We start from the raw sequence: 21,111 nt of genomic DNA on the forward strand, positions 1-21,111 counted from the left end.
GTTTAAATACTAGGCATAGACACAAAATCTACGGCACAAAATGGGCAGACTTTACTTGTTTGAAGAGGACTGGTTACAAGACAGACTTTTCTGATTTATTTAATGGGAAGAGGACTTATTTAGTTTATTTAATCTATTTTTGTTCCCTGGCAAAATTGGATTTGCTGAAATTGTATTTTGCCAAATCTCGATTTGAGACCTGATAGGAAGTATTAAACGCTTAGTTAAATCAATACAAGTTGGTAATAAGAGCGAGTAATGTTGGTTGAACCGATGAATGAAGGTTGAAAGCAATTTAAATTATGACTTTGTATAAATACTAGATATTAACAGAACATCTACTGCGCAAAATGGGCAGAGTTTACTTGTTTGAGAAGGAGTGGCTTATTCAAAACTAAGATTTATGTAATCTGTTTGTTCCCAGGCAAAATTGGATGTGATGCAATTCCAAATTTCACCACATGATGGTACCCAATTTTGACTTCATAGGACATATTAAACACTTAGCTTGTTATTATGTTCAAGGTAATCAGATTTGTTTATCATTCTAATGGCCTCTTCAAAACTATTCTGGATTACTACTTTGGATCTATTCTACATTACTTGGCAACAACATACTCTGTAACAGATTAGGCAGTATAATCACATATGTTAACTTGAGAGTGCCCACACTCAATCTACTTATCGTGATGTGTTAAATCAATTACTGTTAGACATTATTTGTCTGATAATCTACCAAATCTTTGAATTGAAGAATTTGTGATTTAATTAATAGCTTGTTCGGGGTAATCAGACTTGTATATAATTCTAATGGCCTTCTTTTGAAAACTATTCTGAATTACAACTTTGGATCTTATATTACTTTGCAACAATCTACTCGGTGACAGATTAGGCAGTATAATCACATATGTTAACTTCAGTGCCCACACTGTATTTATTTATGGTTATTTGTTAAATCAAGTACTGTTAGACATGAAATAGGAAGTGTTTAACATAAATGTTATGGCTACTCACCATTGTAGCTCGCTCCTGGTCAATGATATGAGCCTCTTCTTGCAGTGGAAAACTTGCAGCCAACAAACACCGTGGAACCTAAAGGAATGAAATTAAACATTAACATTTCGCCCGGACCAACATTCACACGTACAACGCAACGCGGCTACACTTCTGCTATTACAAACGTAAATCTCCTTAAACACAACGAGTGTTACTTACCGTGTACGCTCTAGGCAAAATTGGATGTGATGCAATTCCAAATCTATCTGAAACGGCAGTTAAAAGTAGAGTTACATCAAGTTTTCTTTTTTAATCAACACAATCATTTACAACCGTTGACCAGAAAGAATCGTCGAAATTCGACGTCCCCCACAAACGCCACGCTCACTCGCTTTTCAGGGCAACAAAAGTACTTCTTTTTAAAAACGATGAGTTGTACTTACCGTGTACGCTCTGGACGGTCCAGTTGCAAGCAGAAAATAAAAATATTTCTCTTGTTAGTCGTATGTTACCATCCGCTGTGTCTTTGTCAACATCGCCGCCATTTTCCTACTTCCTGCTGCGAGCCACGCCCACGGATTTAAATTTGGGCGGAAGCTCTTTCCATTGGCGTCGTTTTCGCGTATAGCAAATCCGATTGGTTGGGAAGGGGGCACGGTTATGCAGCCGAGGAGTCCTGTGATCGGTGGGATGTAAAGTAGGCGTCGACGTCACGTCCGCGTCACGTGACCACGACGTGGCAGACGTCAAATAGCAACCGCTGTTTTGTTTAGTAGACTTACAGTTGTTATGCATTGACATAATGGCGCACACACCAAATAGATTTAAATAAATTAAATAATTCTTCTGCCCACTCTCTTTTAAACAAGTTAACTCTCCCCGCGGATTTGAATTCCGGCGAAAGTTACGCCCATCGACGTCACGTATGTCACGTGACCACGACGTGGCAGATGTCATATAGCAACCGCTGTTTTGTTTAGTAGATTTACAGTTGTTATGCATTGGCATAATGGTGTGCACTCAAAATAGATTTAAATAAATTAAATATTTCTTCTGCCTACTCCCTTTTAAACAAGTTAACTCTGCCCACGTCCATTGACGTCTTGTCTGCGTCACGTGACCACGACGTAGCGACGTCATATAGTAACCGCTGTTTTGACCAGTAGACTTAGTTATTATGCGTTGACATAATGGCGCACTGGTTAGCATGGCCACCTCTTAAGCATGATGATGCGGGTTCGACGCCTGATCAATGTTAGCATGGAGTGAGCTGAAGTGCATGGCGCTGAAGATTTGAATCTTTGAAATGCGCTGAGGTCTGACATATCAGGCAGAATGGTTTGCCATCACGTTCAACAAAAAATAGAAACTTTCCCACTCTGATTAAAACGTCCTGTGTTCATCTACGTATTTTCGTTTTGCTGTGCATCTTTTCCCTGCCATTTCGAGAGCCCAATTGACACTCATAGTTTAAAGAAATGTGTTTGCCCATCCTACTTTGTGGAATTTCACCACATGCGCTTTTGACCAAAATACCAAATTGAACTCAAGTGAAGCCAACACGCACAACCCCCCCCCCCCCCCCCCCCCACACACACACACACACACACAAATGTTGATATGAACATAAAAGAGCCGCATGCGGTTCGGGAGTTGCGGCTTGGCCAAACCTGTACTATACAACTTTATTTGTATAAAATTTTCACAACAGCTGTCACACAAACAAAGCGGGAAAAACCGAAGACGTGCGTGTTCCGCCCACGCTGGATTTATTTGCACCTTTGAAAAGACACCGTATTGCCGCAGATGTGGCAAAGAGTACTTTTGGGCATCTGAGACGGAAGGATGTCCAAAGCATCACGTCACCTGCTCTGGTAGGCATGGTGGTGGGACGTTGAGGTCAACCGCTTTGGGGTTGGCTGACTCTTTGATCGCAGGATGCCATTGAAGACAGAAGCAGAAAAGCAGAGCTAAATGCAAAATGTACTCACCGGTGACTCCAATTTTTTTCCCCCCTGAAGAAACAGCTGGACGGGTGGCCCCGGCTGGCCAGTGGGACTCTTGTTATTCTGACCCTTTTTAGTGCGCGTTTGGGGCAACAACCGTTTTTTGTGGCGCTCTCTTCTGGTTCAAAAGTGCCCTGCATGTGAATTTGCTTTTCCTGCCTTCTGATTGGATGAGCGCCGGTGTGACGCGGTGCCTCTGTCACCGTGGCGGGGGGTATACGTTGGCATCGGAGCGTCTGCCAACGTCTGAGACCGGCTGGCAGTGTATCGGAGGTGTCGAGTGCGGTGCCGCTGGAGCTCACTCACCAGCTGGTGTTAGGGCCACAGAATGAAGGCCAAGGAGAAGAATAGAAAGAGAAACAGAAACTTCTCCTCCAATTGTTTGATTTGTCTCTTCTGAGCTTCGATGAATTCTTTCAGCTCTTTGTTCCTCTAGGACGGACAAATGGAAAGTGGCATTCAAAAGCCAGTAAGCGTGCAAGTAAGTGCCGGGCTGGCTTTGGGCCCTTACCTGTTGCGCGCTGTGCAGCAGATCCATTCTCTCTTGGAGGATGCAAGCGTCGCGCTCCCTCAACTCGCACATCAGGGCTCGCTTCCATTGGTCCACGGCGCTCCTAAGCTCTTCTCTCTGATCCGCCGTCAGCACGTCATTCACGCCAGCGTGGCTGGCTTTTTCGCCGTCCGTGGCGGGGCAGTCCCGCTGCGGTAGCGCCTCGTACAACATGGCCTCCAGCTCCAGGATCCTCTGGGCCGCAATCCTCGTCCATCAGTGGTCCGGCGGGAGATTTGAGGGCGGCTTACCTTATGAGCCTGGTCCATGGAACACTTCCTGAAGTCCAACTCTTCATCCAGGTAGCCCTTCTGCTTGCAGAACATATCCTAGCACAGCTCAAGGTCAGAATTGTTGGGGCACATTGCCGGAGTTCCCCTTGGCTGATGTCGCGTGTCTGTCTACCTTCTCACTTTCAATGTCCAACATCTTCTGTTGAAGTGCTGACTTGGTCACTTTGATGTATTCTAACCACTGAGGAAAGGCTGCTGTCACATAAGCAGAATGCGAGAGCGTGCGTGGACGTGCGCGTTACCTTCTCGGCTAGGGTGAGAAGGGTCCTGGCGTGAATCACGACCACCTGCTCCTCGTTGGTGAGATTCTGCAAGAGCCCAAAGGCACAGCGTCAACAAGCTTCTTTCAGCGCAAAGCCTTCCAAAAGTCACATTTGAGCCGCCGAGTCTCGTGGAGTGCGAACATAAGGAGTTCGACATACACTTACGGCGTTATAGCCCAGGATGTCCAGCTTCTTCATCAGATCACTGATGACGATGTCCGGGGGAAAGGCGCAAGGAGCAATGTAAGGTGTTCTGGGACCTCGGGTTAAGGTTAGGGTTGCGAGGGACGCCTTACGTACGCTCACGCCCTCGGCCTCGCAGTAGATCTGCAAAGGGCTGAGGCCGTCTGGGAAACGGACTTGCAGAAACTTCAAGACGGGGGAGCGCCACTCCCTCTCCTGAAAGGCAGAGGCATGCATCCGTCCGTCCGTCCGTCCGTCCGTCCGTCCGTCACATCTCTGGCCTCAACACGCTTGTGCGAGTCTTCCCACCTCCAGCTCCAGGATGCGGAACTCAAGCAGTTCGTTTTGGTCTCGGATATCCTGGATGTGCTCTTTCAGACGCGCTTCTTCCGCCTCCATCCGCCTGACCTGAAAAGACAGTCAGACCTCATCTGCGGGGCTTCCCGACAGGTGTGACGCCAAGCGACTCCGCCCAGCGCCTTTCTTTCCGTCACCTTTTCGGCCAACTGCTGATTGCTCTGACGCAGCAGCTGCTTCTCCTCCACCCACTTGACATTCTAGAAGAGACAAACGCGTGGACAGCTTTGGAATGTTGTGTCATTTTCATCCACAAATTCTTTGGTTGACTGGAAAATGACATTTGCTTTTCTCCGCATTTTCCCAGCCACGTTCGGGGGGGGTTGGTCCAGTAATGCCAGACGGATGAGTGACTGAAGAATGTAGCTATTTTGTCTGAGAAAAAGGTGTGCTCATTGATGAGCTTACCTGTCCTTGTTGCTTCAGCGCTGACTCCAGATCTGCTACTCTGCTTTGATAGTGACCCATTTCTACCATCAGCTTTTCTCTGGTCTGAAAGGAGGAGGAGGGAGGCTCCTCCTCCTCCTTTCAGACCAGAGAACACCCGAGGCTGGGTGAGAACGGGGAGGCTGCGACCCGGCCGGGGGTTGCGGGAAGGGGCGCCACCTTGATCTCCTTCTCGGCGTCGTAGTCCCCTTTCGCTGGTCTGGGCTAGCAGAGCGTAGGCTCGTTGCAGCGCTTGATATTCTTGCGTCAGCTGGCGGTAGCGAAGCTCCGCCTCTTCATGCACACACCAATGCAACACAGCACTAGTACCAGAATCAGTCAGACCGGCGACAAAGCACCCGCGACGCAAAGACGAGTCCGATTCCAGGCTGAAGAGGAATGTTTGGTGTCAATACGCTGGCAGAAATGGCGGGCTACCTCTTCGGGTTCCGTGTCGGGGGTTCTGTCGGTGTGAAAAGACAAGGACGATCCGTCCGAGTCCACCAACACGTCTTCGTCGTAGCCGTAAAATGTTTCGATGACCTGCGGGCGCGGAAGCAAACATCTCTCTGAACAAACTGAAGCGACACCTCACGATGAATCGACGAGAGGAACGATAGCGAGAAAAAGGCCATTTCATCTTGCGCAACACCAAGCAGCCGCAAACAAACAGACTCACCTTGCAGGACCTCACGCTTTGTTCCTCCTCAGAGATTCTCGACGTCGGTATCGTAGCAGCAAATCTCTCTCCTGTCGACACAAATAATCCGCCTTTGAGATTCTTTGGATGCAAAGGGAACGAACGGCTCCGGCGCAGAAACAAACGCGACTCACAATGACATTTCTGACATGAGCTCCTGTCTCCAGAGCCTGAAAAACACGTCACCGGCGATGATTGGAGGGACGCTCGTCTTTTCCAAAAGTGACAACTACAGGGTGTGTCAGGGTTTTCCAGATTATCTTTATCGTATCATTGTGTTGCTTTGACTTTGACTGCGACCTGTAATAAATAATATTATTTATCCCTTATTTATCCCTATCGCTTATCCCTTCCTACACAAAGTCGTAAAACACCCCTTGCTATGTTTTGACTAGAGGTCAAGGGCTTCCTCTATTCAATCCACTCTTACACCCACCCTGTTTCTCTTAATTAAAATGCTCGTGCAGGAGCCGAGAGTCAGACTTCATTCGTACAACGGATGGACTCTCCACCTGCAGGTGTCCAAAAGAACTTACTTGTCTCCCGTGTGGTTCTTGCAAAATAAGTTGGAGCGAGCGCAACTCTAACAGGGTGCATTTTGCCACTAGCTGCCTACGGACAATGACGTCGCGCTCGCGGCTCATGGTTGACGGGCTGAGCAGCCGGGCAAGTCCGTCGTTTTCAGCGCACAGCGAGTGGCAAAGGCGCTGACAAAACGGGAGCTTTGAGCTGCTGAAAACGGCAAAACAAGTCTAAAGCGTGTTCAAACGCGTGCGCACAATGCTCCTGCTTGAAAGGTCGGAATTTAAGGGGCCAATTTTTTGGATGGCGGCCGCCGGCCAAGCTTTGGACGGAAAAGGTTTCCTGGCGACAGCGAGCGAGCGCGGCGCTGCCGTACGTGCACCGAGTCGCCTGCCTGAAGACCTTGGACAAGTCGTCGATGATGTGCCGCTGCTCCACAACTTGAAGGAACTCCATTTCACCGTCCTGCTGGCCGCAACCGCGGTCCAGGTCATTGAGCGAACTAGGCCTTCTCTGTGGAACACAAATGCAGTGGACTCTGTTGGCACGCCGCCGTTGTCCGCGTCGACTTACCAAGCTTGCCATCTCCTCGTTCTCCTGGGTGACAAAGCGCACTTTGTTTTCAAGGCGACACAGCACCAGCGAGAGTTCTTCATTCTTCCTGCTCAGGCGTTTGTTTTTGTACAGGAGTGGCAGAAACTGGCTTTCTGTTTCTCTCAGTCGCTTTAGCTGCAAGCATGAAGTGCGGGATGTGAAAGACGCACAACACGCGGGCCAGAACGTATCCATTCCTTTTGCATCGGTTTGAACGGAATCGTGGCTTTGGCTCCCAATAAAAGACATCTACCAGGCAACCGACTCGCCGCGCCGCTCAACTAATAAGCAAGCGCAATGGGTGCCTCGCTGGATGGCGCGCATCAAACGTAGCGCAAACCTTCAAGCGTGCCGTCAATAAATTACCAGTTCATTGCGCTCTTCAGAAAGCAGGGCGTTTCGATCCTCCAGTTTCCTGATGACTGCGCTGAGCTCAGCGATTTTCAGATGAAACCGTCGCGTGTCCCGATCCTCCTGAGACTGAAAACGCCCCGCAACACACACACACAAGCACTCGTTCAAAGTTCAAAACTGTTTTTGTGCTACCTTCCTCCAGCAACGAACTAAGTCATGCGTACTGCAAGTGTGTGATGAGGTGGCTTACGCAATGAAGAGGATTGCTAGTAGCGGCGTTGACCCCACTTCCAGGGTAGTTTAGGCCCGCCCTTTGGGAATCCCTCAGGGCAGCGATCTGCTGCTCGGCAGCCTGAGTCTGCAGCTGAAGGCGGTGGACGTGGCCGGCCCCAGGGCTTCATCCAAAACACTAACCGCTCTGTCTTTCAGCTTGATCTCATCCGTCTGGATGTACAAACGGGGAGCGCTCAGGCAGGCGGGCAAACTCATTTGCCAGAATTGTGACAAAAACAAAGAGAGCAACCGGCCAATTTTTTTCTTGAATCGACTAGAACACCTTTGCTGTGACAAAAGCGAAGCGAGCAACCGGACATTTTCTTCTTGTGAAATAGAATAGAATAGAATGCCTTAGGTGTCATTGCACTGCAGGTATACAACGAAATTGGGAACATAGCCACGCACCGCGCATCTGATCAGTCCTACCAGTCGGCGGATCTCCCTCTCGCAGTCTCTCTTGGTTCGGCTCAGCTCCTCCCGATGCTGGTGATGAGCCGATCGGAGCTCGGCCGCTCGGGACTGCCAGGCCTGCTGGGCCGCTGCCAGGGCTTCTTCCGCGCTCCTGGTGGAGGCGACACCGCTCGGTCTCCCGACACCGCCGCGTCTCCTCCACCTCCGCCAGCAAAGCGCCCCCCCTCCTCACCTGAGCAGACATTGCGCCACACCGGGCCGTTGAGACCGCAACGGAGCGCCGCGACGCTTACTGGGGACAAGCTACACAATACGGTAGCGGCCGCATCGAAGCCCGACGTGGCGTGCGGATAGTCAGACACGGATAGAGCGGATCACCTTGTCCATGGAGCCGTCCCTCAGGCTGAGGACCAAGGCATTCAGTCGCTGGATCTCTCCATCTTTGATTTTGATCACTCTCATCAGCTCCATTTCATGCTGCCGCAGTAATGTCTCCCTGGTAATGGCTAACTCTTTCTGCTTCTCCTCATGGAGTTTGCTTTTGAGTTCCGTCATGGCGGCGGTGGCACGGTGGTGCTCCGCCCGCAGGTCCTGACTTCTCTCTCTCTCCAGACAGCTGACCTGACATGACTTAGACTTAGACAAACTTTATTGTCATCTTGTCTGCACATGGTGCATACAAAACGAAATTCCGTTGCATACGTCTTACAACAAAGTAGTGATATTGCAGTTGAATAGAAGTAACATATCCTATGAAAATATATATATATACATATATACTATATATATATATATATATATATATATATATATATATATATATTAAAAATAAGTATAAAGTGCAGCAGTGATAATTATGCAATAGTGCAAGTAGGCAAAACAGTATTCAAGAGTGTGCAGAGGAATGCTAAACCATGTATTAAACTTCTATTTAAAGGGTTTATACAAGTTCAGTAAAGTTGGTAGTGCGAGATAGTGCAAGATAGAGGTCCGTAGTGTCATAAAGTACAGTTCTGTGAATGTGTGATGCAGAGTTCAGTTTAGAGCTCAACAGTTCTAGTGTTCAACAGTCTGATGACAGCAGGGAAAAAGCTGTTGCAGAACCTGGTGGACCTGCAGCGGATGCTGCAAACCTCTTCCCAGAGGGCAGCAGGGAGAACAGTCCATGGTGGGGGTGTGATGGGTCATTGATGATGTTACGGGCACGGGACATGCAGCGCTGAGATGAAATGTCCTGAATGGAGGGAAGAGGAGCCCCTATGATCCTCTCTGCTGTCCTCACCACTCTCCTCACGTTCTTCCAATCGGAGGCGGTGCAGCCTCCACACCACACAGAGAGACAGCTTGTCAGAATGCTCTCTATGGTGCTCCTGTAGAACGTCCTCATGATGGGTGGGGGCAGGTGGGCTCTCCTCATCCTCCGCAGGAAGTACAAGCGCTTCTGTGCCCTCTTGACCAGTGCCGTAGTGTTCATAGTCCAGGTGAGGTCTTCTGTGATGTGGACCCCCAGGAATTTGGTGGTGCTGACCACCTCCACAGCTGAGCTGTTGATGATCAGTGGAGCGTGGTGAGGCTGTTTTTTCCTGAAGTCGACGATGATCTCCTTCATCTTCTCCTCATTCAGGATCAGGCTGTTTTCTCTGCACCAGCCCACCAGCTGCTCCACCTCCTCTCTGTAGTCCAGGTCGTTGTTGTCTCTGATGAGCCCCACCACCGTTGTGTCGTCTGCTGACTTCACGATGTGATTGGTGGTGAACCTGAGGACGCAGTCGTGTGTCATCAGGGTGCACAGCAGGGGGCTCAGGACGCAGCCCTGAAGGGAGCCTGTGCTGAGGGTGATGACATCAGAGGTGTTCTGTCCGACCCGGACTGACTGAGGTCTGTTGGTGAGGAAGTCTAGCAGCCAGTTGCGAAGGGGGGTGTTGAAGCCCAGGTGTTCCAATTTTCCTACCAGATGCTGTGGGATGATGGTGTTAAACGCTGAGCTGAAGTCCAGGAACAGCCTCCGCACATGGGTGTTCTTCTCCTCCAGGTGAGCCAGGCTCAGGTGAAGAACGGAGGAGATGGCGTCCTGAGTGGAGCGGTTTTGCCGGTCGGCAAACTGGAACGGGTCAAATAATAGGGGGAGTCTGGAAACGATGTGACCTTTAAGCAGCCTTTCGAAGCACTTCATCATAACCGGAGTCAGTGCAACAGGCCGGTAATCATTAAATGAGGTGATTTGAGGTTTCTTCGGCACCGGAATGATGGAGGCAGTCTTAAAGCACGCCGGCACTGTGGCTTGGCCCAGCGAGGTGTTAAAAATGTCTGTGATGACCCCAGCCAGATGACTTGCACATTCCCTGAACACACGCCCAGGAATGTTGTCGGGGCCAGGGGCCTTACAGGGGTTGACTCTCCTCAGGGTCTTCAACACATCGGCGGAGTCAAGGCAGAGTACCTCCTCTTCCTGATGGGGGACAGTTTTAACTGCTGGAGTGCCGTTTAGTGCCTCGAACCTCCCAAAGAAGTTATTTAGACCATTTAGAAAGTCAGCATCAACTACACCCACCGGGGGGGGGGGAGGGTGAGTTGTAGTCTGTAATCGCCCGTATGCCTTGCCACATACTCCTGATGTTTTTGACGTCGTGGAAACGATCCTGAAATTTTCGACTGCGGTCTCGCTTCGCTATCCTGATGGCACGGTTCAAGTTGGCTCTCGCTGTCCTCAGTGTCTCCTTGTCGCCAGACTTGAAGGCAGAGTTCCGCGCTCGTAGCGTTTGACGTACCTCCTCAGTCATCCAGGGTCGTTGGTTGCCCCGGGTGATGATATTCTTAGTGGTGCTGACGTCCTCGGTGCATTTGTTGATGTAGGCTGACACAGTCATGGCACACGCATGTCTAATCTACATCGGGAAAACTGGGAGGGAGGGAGGCAGGCAGGGAGGCAGGCAGGGAGGCAGGCAGGGAGGCAGGCAGTGTCTGTCTGTTGAGGTTTTCACCTTGTTCTTCTCCTGCTGAAGTTCTAACTGGACGTCCATCAGTTTGGTTCTCAGCTCGTCATTGGCGGCCTGAAGGGCGTCCGTTCGCTCCGCCTTGGCCCGCCCTGCCGGAGCTCGTTTGGACATCTCTTACTCGAGTCTCGCCCGGTCGTCAGTCAGAGATCACAACATTTGTACCTGGAGAGCACAAACGCAGCGCTGTTTTCCACTGGCTTCGAACTCAACTTCAATCGGTACCGTAACTTACAACATCATAAACATAGAACTAGCTTGACTTATTCATTGAATAAATGCATTTGGTTCTTCAAAACTGCATCACGCAACATAGCGTGACCGAGACGGCCGTTATCCACCTGCGTGAAGTTATTTGGTGAAATGAATGAGATGTTTAAGACACCATCGTTCTGTCTCTATGTAGATGAAGGTAAATAATCGATTGCTGAAGGTCCAAAGGTGTTGTGATAAACAAATAAACATATTAGTGATTAGTGACATATTTGTGATAAACATATTAGGCAGGATAATCACATATGTTAACGTGACTGCCCACACTGTATTTATTTATGGTTATTTGTTAAATCGAGTACTGTTAGACATGAAATAGGAAGTGTTTAACATAAATGGAAGACGAAAGGGGTACTCACCATTGTAGCTCCTGCTGGTCAATGATACGAGCCTCTTCTTGCAGTGGAAAACATACAGCCAACAAACACCGTGGAACCTAAAGGAATGAAATTAAACATTAACATTTAGCCTCAACCAACATTCACAGATACAACGCAACGCAAACTACACAAACGTAAATCTTTTTAAACACAATGAGTTGTACTTACCGTGTACGCTCTAGACGGTCCACTTGCAAGCGGAAAATAAAGATATTTCTGTTGATAATCGTCGTGTTTGTATCCGGTGTCTCGCTCAAGGCCATTGCGCCCACAGATTTGAATTTTGGCGAGAGTTCAGCCTATTGACGTCATTTCCGCGGTGTAATACCCGCATATCTGAAACGGCAAAGTTAAGAGTAGAGTTAAATAAAGTTTTTAGTCAACGCAATAATTTACAACCGTTGACCAGTCGAAATAATCGTCGAAATTTGGCGTCTGTGGCTGGAAGCAGACGCCGAGTTCGACATTCCTCCCAAACGCCACACTCCCTCGCTTTTCAGGGCTAAAAAAAAACAGTTGTAATTACCTTGTACGCTCTAGACGGTCAAGTTGCAAGCTGAAAACAAAAATATTTGCCTTGTTAGTCATCGTGTTACTAACAGCTGTGTCTTGTTTGCCAGAACTGCCGCTTTCCTACTTCCTGTTGCAAGCCACGCCCACGGATTATAATTTTGCCGTGAGTTCCGCCTATTGACGTCATGTCCGCGTCACATGACTGCGACGTAATATTATCTAAAACTGTTTGTGCGGTATTGTGTTGTTCTGTGCGGTATTGTGTTATTCTGTGCGGCGTCGTGTTGTTCTGTGCGGCGTCGTGTTGTTCAGTGCGACGTCGTGTTGTTCAGTGCGGCATGGTGTTGTTCAGTGCGGCATGGTGTTGTTCAGTGCGGCATGGTGTTGTTCAGTGCGGCATAATGTTGTTCAGTGCGGCATAATGTTGTTCAGTGCGGCATGGTGTTGTTCAGTGCGGCATGGTGTTGTTCAGTGCGGCATGGTGTTGTTCAGTGCGGCATAATGTTGTTCAGTGCGCCATAATGTTGTTCAGTGCGGCATGGTGTTGTTCAGTGCGGGATGGTGTTGTTCAGTGCAGGATGGTGTTGTTCAGTGCGGCACGGTGTTGTTCAATGCGGCATGGTGTTGTTCAGTGCGGGATGGTGTTGTTCAGTGCGGCATGGTGTTGTTCAGTGCGGCATAATGTTGTTCAGTGCGGCATGGTGTTGTTCAGTGCGGCATGGTGTTGTTCAGTGCGGCATGGTGTTGTTCAGTGCGGCATGGTGTTGTTCAGTGCGGAATGGTGTTGTTCAGTGCGGCATGGTGTTGTTCAGTCCGGGATGGTGTTGTTCAATGCGGGATCGTGTTGTTCAGTGCGGGGTGGTGTTGTTCAGTGCGGGATGGTGTTGTTCAGTGCGGCATGGTGTTGTTCAATGCGGCATGGTGTTGTTCAGTGCGGGATGGTGTTGTTCATTGCGGCATGGTGTTGTTCAGTGCGGCATGGTGTTGTTCAGTGCGGCATGGTGTTGTTCAGTGCGGCATGGTGTTGTTCAGTGCGGCATAATGTTGTTCAGTGCGGCATGGTGTTGTTCAGTGTGGAAAGGTGTTGTTCAGTGCAGGATGGTGTTGTTCAGTGCGGCATGGTGTTGTTCAATGCAGGATCGTGTTGTTCAGTGCAGCATAATGTTGTTCAGTGCAGCATGGTGTTGTTCAGTGCGGCATGGTGTTGTTCAATGCGGCATGGTGTTGTTCACTGCGGGATGGTGTTGTTCAATGCGGGATCGTGTTGTTCAGTGCGGCATAATGTTGTTCAGTGCAGCATGGTGTTGTTCAGTGCGGCATGGTGTTGTTCAGTGCGACATAATGTTGTTTAGTGCGGCATAATGTTGTTCAGTGCGGCATAATGTTGTTCAGTGCGGCATAATGTTGTTCAGTGCGGCATGGTGTTGTTCAGTGCGGCATGGTGTTGTTCAGTGCGGCATGGTGTTGTTCAGTGCAGGATGGTGTTGTTCAGTGCGGCATGGTGTTGTTCAATGCGGCATGGTGTTGTTCAGTGCGGGATGGTGTTGTTCAGTGCAGGATGGTGTTGTTCAGTGCGGAATGGTGTTGTTCAGTGCGGCATGGTGTTGTTCAGTGCGGCATGGTGTTGTTCAGTGCAGGATGGTGTTGTTCAATGCGGGATCGTGTTGTTCAGTGCGGCATGGTGTTGTTCAGTGCGGCATGGTGTTGTTCAGTGCGGCATAATGTTGTTCAGTGCGGCATGGTGTTGTTCAGTGCGGCATGGTGTTGTTCAGTGCGGCATGGTGTTGTTCAGTGCGGCATGGTGTTGTTCAGTGCGGCATAATGTTGTCCAGTGCGCCATAATGTTGTTCAGTGCGGCATGGTGTTGTTTAGTGCGGGATGGTGTTGTTCAGTGCAGGATGGTGTTGTTCAGTGCGGCATGGTGTTGTTCAATGCGGCATGGTGTTGTTCAGTGCGGGATGGTGTTGTTCAGTGCGGCATGGTGTTTTTCAGTGCGGCATAATGTTGTTCAGTGCGGCATGGTGTTGTTCAGTGCGGCATGGTGTTGTTCAGTGCGGCATGGTGTTGTTCAGTGCGGCATGGTGTTGTTCAGTGCGGAATGGTGTTGTTCAGTGCGGCATGGTGTTGTTCAGTGCGGGATGGTGTTGTTCAGTGCGGGATCGTGTTGTTCAGTGCGGGGTGGTGTTGTTCAGTGCAGGATGGTGTTGTTCAGTGCAGGATGGTGTTGTTCAGTGCGGCATGGTGTTGTTCAATGCAGGATCGTGTTGTTCAGTGCAGCATAATGTTGTTCAGTGCAGCATGGTGTTGTTCAGTGCGGCATGGTGTTGTTCAATGCGGCATGGTGTTGTTCAGTGCGGGATGGTGTTGTTCAGTGCGGCATGGTGTTTTTCAGTGCGGCATAATGTTGTTCAGTGCGGCATGGTGTTGTTCAGTGCGGCATGGTGTTGTTCAGTGCAGGATGGTGTTGTTCAGTGCGGCATGGTGTTGTTCAATGCAGGATCGTGTTGTTCAGTGCAGCATAATGTTGTTCAGTGCAGCATGGTGTTGTTCAGTGCGGCATGGTGTTGTTCAATGCGGCATGGTGTTGTTCACTGCGGGATGGTGTTGTTCAATGCGGGATCGTGTTGTTCAGTGCGGCATAATGTTGTTCAGTGCAGCATGGTGTTGTTCAGTGCGGCATGTTGTTGTTCAGTGCGACATAATGTTGTTCAGTGCGGCATAATGTTGTTCAGTGCGGCATAATGTTGTTCAGTGCGGCATGGTGTTGTTCAGTGCGGCATGGTGTTGTTCAGTGCGGTATGGTGTTGTTCAGTGCAGGATGGTGTTGTTCAGTGCGGCATGGTGTTGTTTAATGCGGCATGGTGTTGTTCAGTGCGGGATGGTGTCGTTCAGTGCAGGATGGTGTCGTTCAGTGCGGCATGGTGTTGTTCAGTGCGGAATGGTGTTGTTCAGTGCGGCATGGTGTTGTTCAGTGCGGCATGGTGTTGTTCAGTGCAGGATGGTGTTGTTCAATGCGGGATCGTGTTGTTCAGTGCGGCATGGTGTTGTTCAGTGCGGCATGGTGTTGTTCAGTGCGGCATAATGTTGTTCAGTGCGGCATGGTGTTGTTCAGTGCGGCATGGTGTTGTTCAGTGCGGCATGGTGTTGTTCAGTGCGGCATGGTGTTGTTCAGTGCGGCATAATGTTGTCCAGTGCGCCATAATGTTGTTCAGTGCGGCATGGTGTTGTTTAGTGCGGGATGGTGTTGTTCAGTGCAGGATGGTGTTGTTCAGTGCGGCATGGTGTTGTTCAATGCGGCATGGTGTTGTTCAGTGCGGGATGGTGTTGTTCAGTGCGGCATGGTGTTGTTCAGTGCGGCATAATGTTGTTCAGTGCGGCATGGTGTTGTTCAGTGCGGCATGGTGTTGTTCAGTGCGGCATGGTGTTGTTCAGTGCGGCATGGTGTTGTTCAGTGCGGAATGGTGTTGTTCAGTGCGGCATGGTGTTGTTCAGTGCGGGATGGTGTTCAATGCGGGATCGTGTTGTTCAGTGCGGGGTGGTGTTGTTCAGTACAGGATGGTGTTGTTCAGTGCGGCATTGTGTTGTTCAATGCAGGATCGTGTTGTTCAGTGCAGCATAATGTTGTTCAGTGCAGCATGGTGTTGTTCAGTGCGGCATGGTGTTGTTCAGTGCGGCATGGTGTTGTTCAGTGCGGCATGGTGTTGTTCAGTGCGGCATGGTGTTGTTCAGTGCGGCATAATGTTGTTCAGTGCGGCATGGTGTTGTTCAGTGCGGCATGGTGTTGTTCAGTGCGGCATAATGTTCAGTGCGGCATAATGTTCAGTGCGGCATGGTGTTGTTCAGTGCGGGATGGTGTTGTTCAGTGCAGGATGGTGTTGTTCAGTGCGGCATGGTGTTCAGTGCGGGATGGTGTCTTTCAGTGCGGCATGGTGTCGTTCAGTGCGGCATGGTGTCTTTCAGTGCGGCATGGTGTCGTTCAGTGAGGCATGGTGTTGTTCAGTGCGGCATGGTGTTGTTTAGTGCGGCATGGTGTTGTTCAGTGCGGGATGGTGTTGTTCAGTGTGGCATGGTGTTCAGTGCGGCATGGTGTTGTTCAGTGCGGTATCGTGTTGTTCAGTGCGGTATCGTTTTTCTCAGTGCGGTATCGTGTTGTTCAGTGCAGTATCGTTGTGTTGTTCGTATTGTGTTTAACACTTAGCCTCTAACACTTAGCCTCTAACACTTAGCCTCTAGCATCTAGAAGGTAAATAAATAGGAAGGAAGGACTCACCGGTGACGTCTTCGCCCACGTCCAAGCGTTGTACTTTGTATTTTCATCCTTCTGACAGTGGAAAACATAGCCAACAAACACCGTGGAACCTAAACGAATGAAAGAAAACTATCATTTGGCCACAACCAACATTCACAGATACAACACAATGTGACGTGCGGGGTTGAGGTTAAAGGTTGAGTGAAGGGCCCTCGTTTTAAACTACTTTTTTGAAAAGGATTGGGAACAAGTAAGACGTATTTAATTTATTTAATGGGAAGTAGTAAGAGCTATTGAATTTAATCTATGTATTATATTCTATTGTATTGTATTCTGTTGTATTCTTTTGGATTGTATTCACACTAACCCCACTAAAACTTCAGCCCACAAAAACTCGCCTCTGGCGCCTAGCCTCTGGCACTTAGCCTCTAACACTTAGCCTTTAACACTTAGCCTTTAACACTTAGCCTTTAACACTTAGCCTAGAAGGTGAATAAATAGGGTTAAAGGTTGAGTGAAGGGACCTCGTTTTAAACTACTTTTTTTGTAAAGGAGTGGGAACAAGTAAGACGTATTTAATTTATTTAATGGGAAGTAGTAAGACTTATTAAATTTATTTAATCTACTTTTCTTCCCAGGCAAAATTTGATGTGCTGCAATTCCAAATTTCCAAAGTGAATGAAGGAATGAAGTCCTTTAAATTATGATTTTGTATAAATACTAGGCATTAACACAAAATCGACGGCACAAAATGGGCAGACTTTACTTGTTTGAAAAGGACTGGTTACAAGACAGACTTTTTTAATTTATTTAATGGGAAGAAGACTTATTTAGTTTAATTGATCTATTTTTGTTCCCTGCCAAAATTCGATTTGCTGCAATTCCAAATTTCCAAAGTGAATGAAGGAAAGAAGTCGTTTAAATTATGATTTTGTTTAAATACTAGGCATAGACACAAAATCTACGGCACAAAATGGGCAGACTTTACTTGTTTGAAGAGGACTGGTTACAAGACAGACTTTTCTGATTTATTTAATGGGAAGAAGACTTATTTAGTTTATTTAATCTATTTTTGTTCCCTGGCAAAATTGGATTTGCTGAAATTGTATTTTGCCAAATCTTGCCTTGAGACCTGATAGGAAGTATTAAACGCTTAGTTAAATCAATACAAGTTGGTAATAAGAGCGAGTAATGTTGGTTGAACCGATGAATGAAGGTTGAAAGCAATTTAAATTATGACTTTGTATAAATACTAGATATTAACAGAACATCTACTGCGCGAAATGGGCAGAGTTTACTTGTTTGAGAAGGAGTGGCTTATTCAAAACTAAGATTTATTTAATCTGTTTGTTCCCAGGCAAAATTGGATGTGATGCAATTCCAAATTTCACCACATGATGGTGCCCAATTTTGACTTCATAGGACATATTAAACACTTAGCTTGTTATTATGTTCAAGGTAATCAGATTTGTTTATCATTCTAATGGCCTCTTCAAAACTATTCTGGATTACTACTTTGGATCTATTCTACATTACTTGGCAACAACATACTCTGTAACAGATTAGGCAGTATAATCACATATGTTAACTTGAGAGTGCCCACACTCAATCTACTTATCGTGATGTGTTAAATCAATTACTGTTAGACATTATTTGTCTGATAATCTACCAAATCTTTGAATTGAAGAATTTGTGATTTAATTAATAGCTTGTTCAGGGTAATCAGACTTGTATATAATTCTAATGGCCTTCTTTTGAAAACTATTCTGAATTACAACTTTGGATCTTATATTACTTTGCAACAATCTACTCCGTGACAGATTAGGCAGTATAATCACATATGTTAACTTCAGTGCCCACACTGTATTTATTTATGGTTATTTGTTAAATCAAGTACTGTTAGACATGAAATAGGAAGTGTTTAACATAAATGTTATGGCTACTCACCATTGTAGCTCGCTCCTGGTCAATGATACGAGCCTCTTCTTGCAGTGGAAAACTTGCAGCCAACAAACACCGTGGAACCTAAAGGAATGAAATTAAACATTAACATTTCGCCTCGACCAATTTTCACACGTACAACGCAACGCGGCTACACTTCTGCTATTACAAACGTAAATCTCCTTAAACACAATGAGTGTTACTTACCGTGTACGCTCTAGACGGTCCAGTTGCAAGCAGAAAATAAAGATATTTCTGTTGATAATCGTCGCTGCTCAGTGGCTCACGGCCATCGCGCCAACAGATTTGAATTTTGGCGGAGGTTCGGGCAATTACGTCATATCCGCGGCATTTGACTGCGACGTAATACCCGCTTATCTGAAACGGCAGTTAAAAGTAGAGTTACATCAAGTTTTCTTGGAACCTAAACGAATGAAAGAAAACTATCATTTGGCCACAACCAACATTCACAGATACAACACAACGTGCGGGGTTGAGGTTAAAGATTGAGTGAAGGGCCCTCGTTTTAAACTACTGTTTTGAAAAGGAGTGGGAACAAGTAAGACGTATTTAATTTATTTAATGGGAAGTAGTAAGACTTATTAAATTTATTTAATCTACTTTTCTTCCCAGGCAAAATTTGATGTGCTGCAATTCCAAATTTCCAAAGTGAATGAAGGAATGAAGTCCTTTAAATTATGATTTTGTATAAATACTAGGCATTAACACAAAATCGACGGCACAAAATGGGCAGACTTTACTTGTTTGAAAAGGACTGGTTACAAGACAGACTTTTTTAATTTATTTAATGGGAAGAAGACTTATTTAGTTTAATTGATCTATTTTTGTTCCCTGCCAAAATTCGATTTGCTGCAATTCCAAATTTCCAAAGTGAATGAAGGAAAGAAGTCGTTTAAATTATGATTTTGTTTAAATACTAGGCATAGACACAAAATCTACGGCACAAAATGGGCAGACTTTACTTGTTTGAAGAGGACTGGTTACAAGACAGACTTTTCTGATTTATTTAATGGGAAGAGGACTTATTTAGTTTATTTAATCTATTTTTGTTCCCTGGCAAAATTGGATTTGCTGAAATTGTATTTTGCCAAATCTCGATTTGAGACCTGATAGGAAGTATTAAACGCTTAGTTAAATCAATACAAGTTGGTAATAAGAGCGAGTAATGTTGGTTGAACCGATGAATGAAGGTTGAAAGCAATTTAAATTATGACTTTGTATAAATACTAGATATTAACAGAACATCTACTGCGCAAAATGGGCAGAGTTTACTTGTTTGAGAAGGAGTGGCTTATTCAAAACTAAGATTTATGTAATCTGTTTGTTCCCAGGCAAAATTGGATGTGATGCAATTCCAAATTTCACCACATGATGGTACCCAATTTTGACTTCATAGGACATATTAAACACTTAGCTTGTTATTATGTTGAAGGTAATCAGATTTGTTTATCATTCTAATGGCCTCTTCAAAACTATTCTGGATTACTACTTTGGATCTATTCTACATTACTTGGCAACAACATACTCTGTAACAGATTAGGCAGTATAATCACATATGTTAACTTGAGAGTGCCCACACTCAATCTACTTATCGTGATGTGTTAAATCAATTACTGTTAGACATTATTTGTCTGATAATCTACCAAATCTTTGAATTGAAGAATTTGTGATTTAATTAATAGCTTGTTCGGGGTAATCAGACTTGTATATAATTCTAATGGCCTTCTTTTGAAAACTATTCTGAATTACAACTTTGGATCTTATATTACTTTGCAACAATCTACTCGGTGACAGATTAGGCAGTATAATCACATATGTTAACTTCAGTGCCCACACTGTATTTATTTATGGTTATTTGTTAAATCAAGTACTGTTAGACATGAAATAGGAAGTGTTTAACATAAATGTTATGGCTACTCACCATTGTAGCTCGCTCCTGGTCAATGATATGAGCCTCTTCTTGCAGTGGAAAACTTGCAGCCAACAAACACCGTGGAACCTAAAGGAATGAAATTAAACATTAACATTTCGCCCGGACCAACATTCACACGTACAACGCAACGCGGCTACACTTCTGCTATTACAAACGTAAATCTCCTTAAACACAACGAGTGTTACTTACCGTGTACGCTCTAGGCAAAATTGGATGTGATGCAATTCCAAATCTATCTGAAACGGCAGTTAAAAGTAGAGTTACATCAAGTTTTCTTTTTTAATCAACACAATCATTTACAACCGTTGACCAGAAAGAATCGTCGAAATTCGACGTCCCCCACAAACGCCACGCTCACTCGCTTTTCAGGGCAACAAAAGTACTTCTTTTTAAAAACGATGAGTTGTACTTACCGTGTACGCTCTGGACGGTCCAGTTGCAAGCAGAAAATAAAAATATTTCTCTTGTTAGTCGTATGTTACCATCCGCTGTGTCTTTGTCAACATCGCCGCCATTTTCCTACTTCCTGCTGCGAGCCACGCCCACGGATTTAAATTTGGGCGGAAGCTCTTTCCATTGGCGTCGTTTTCGCGTATAGCAAATCCGATTGGTTGGGAAGGGGGCACGGTTATGCAGCCGAGGAGTCCTGTGATCGGTGGGATGTAAAGTAGGCGTCGACGTCACGTCCGCGTCACGTGACCACGACGTGGCAGACGTCAAATAGCAACCGCTGTTTTGTTTAGTAGACTTACAGTTGTTATGCATTGACATAATGGCGCACACACCAAATAGATTTAAATAAATTAAATAATTCTTCTGCCCACTCTCTTTTAAACAAGTTAACTCTCCCCGCGGATTTGAATTCCGGCGAAAGTTA

The sequence above is a fragment of the Syngnathus floridae genome, chromosome 10 (genome assembly GCF_059516105.1).
Source record: "Syngnathus floridae isolate MCC-2025c chromosome 10, RoL_Sflo_1.0, whole genome shotgun sequence".
NCBI lineage: Eukaryota > Metazoa > Chordata > Actinopteri > Syngnathiformes > Syngnathidae > Syngnathus > Syngnathus floridae.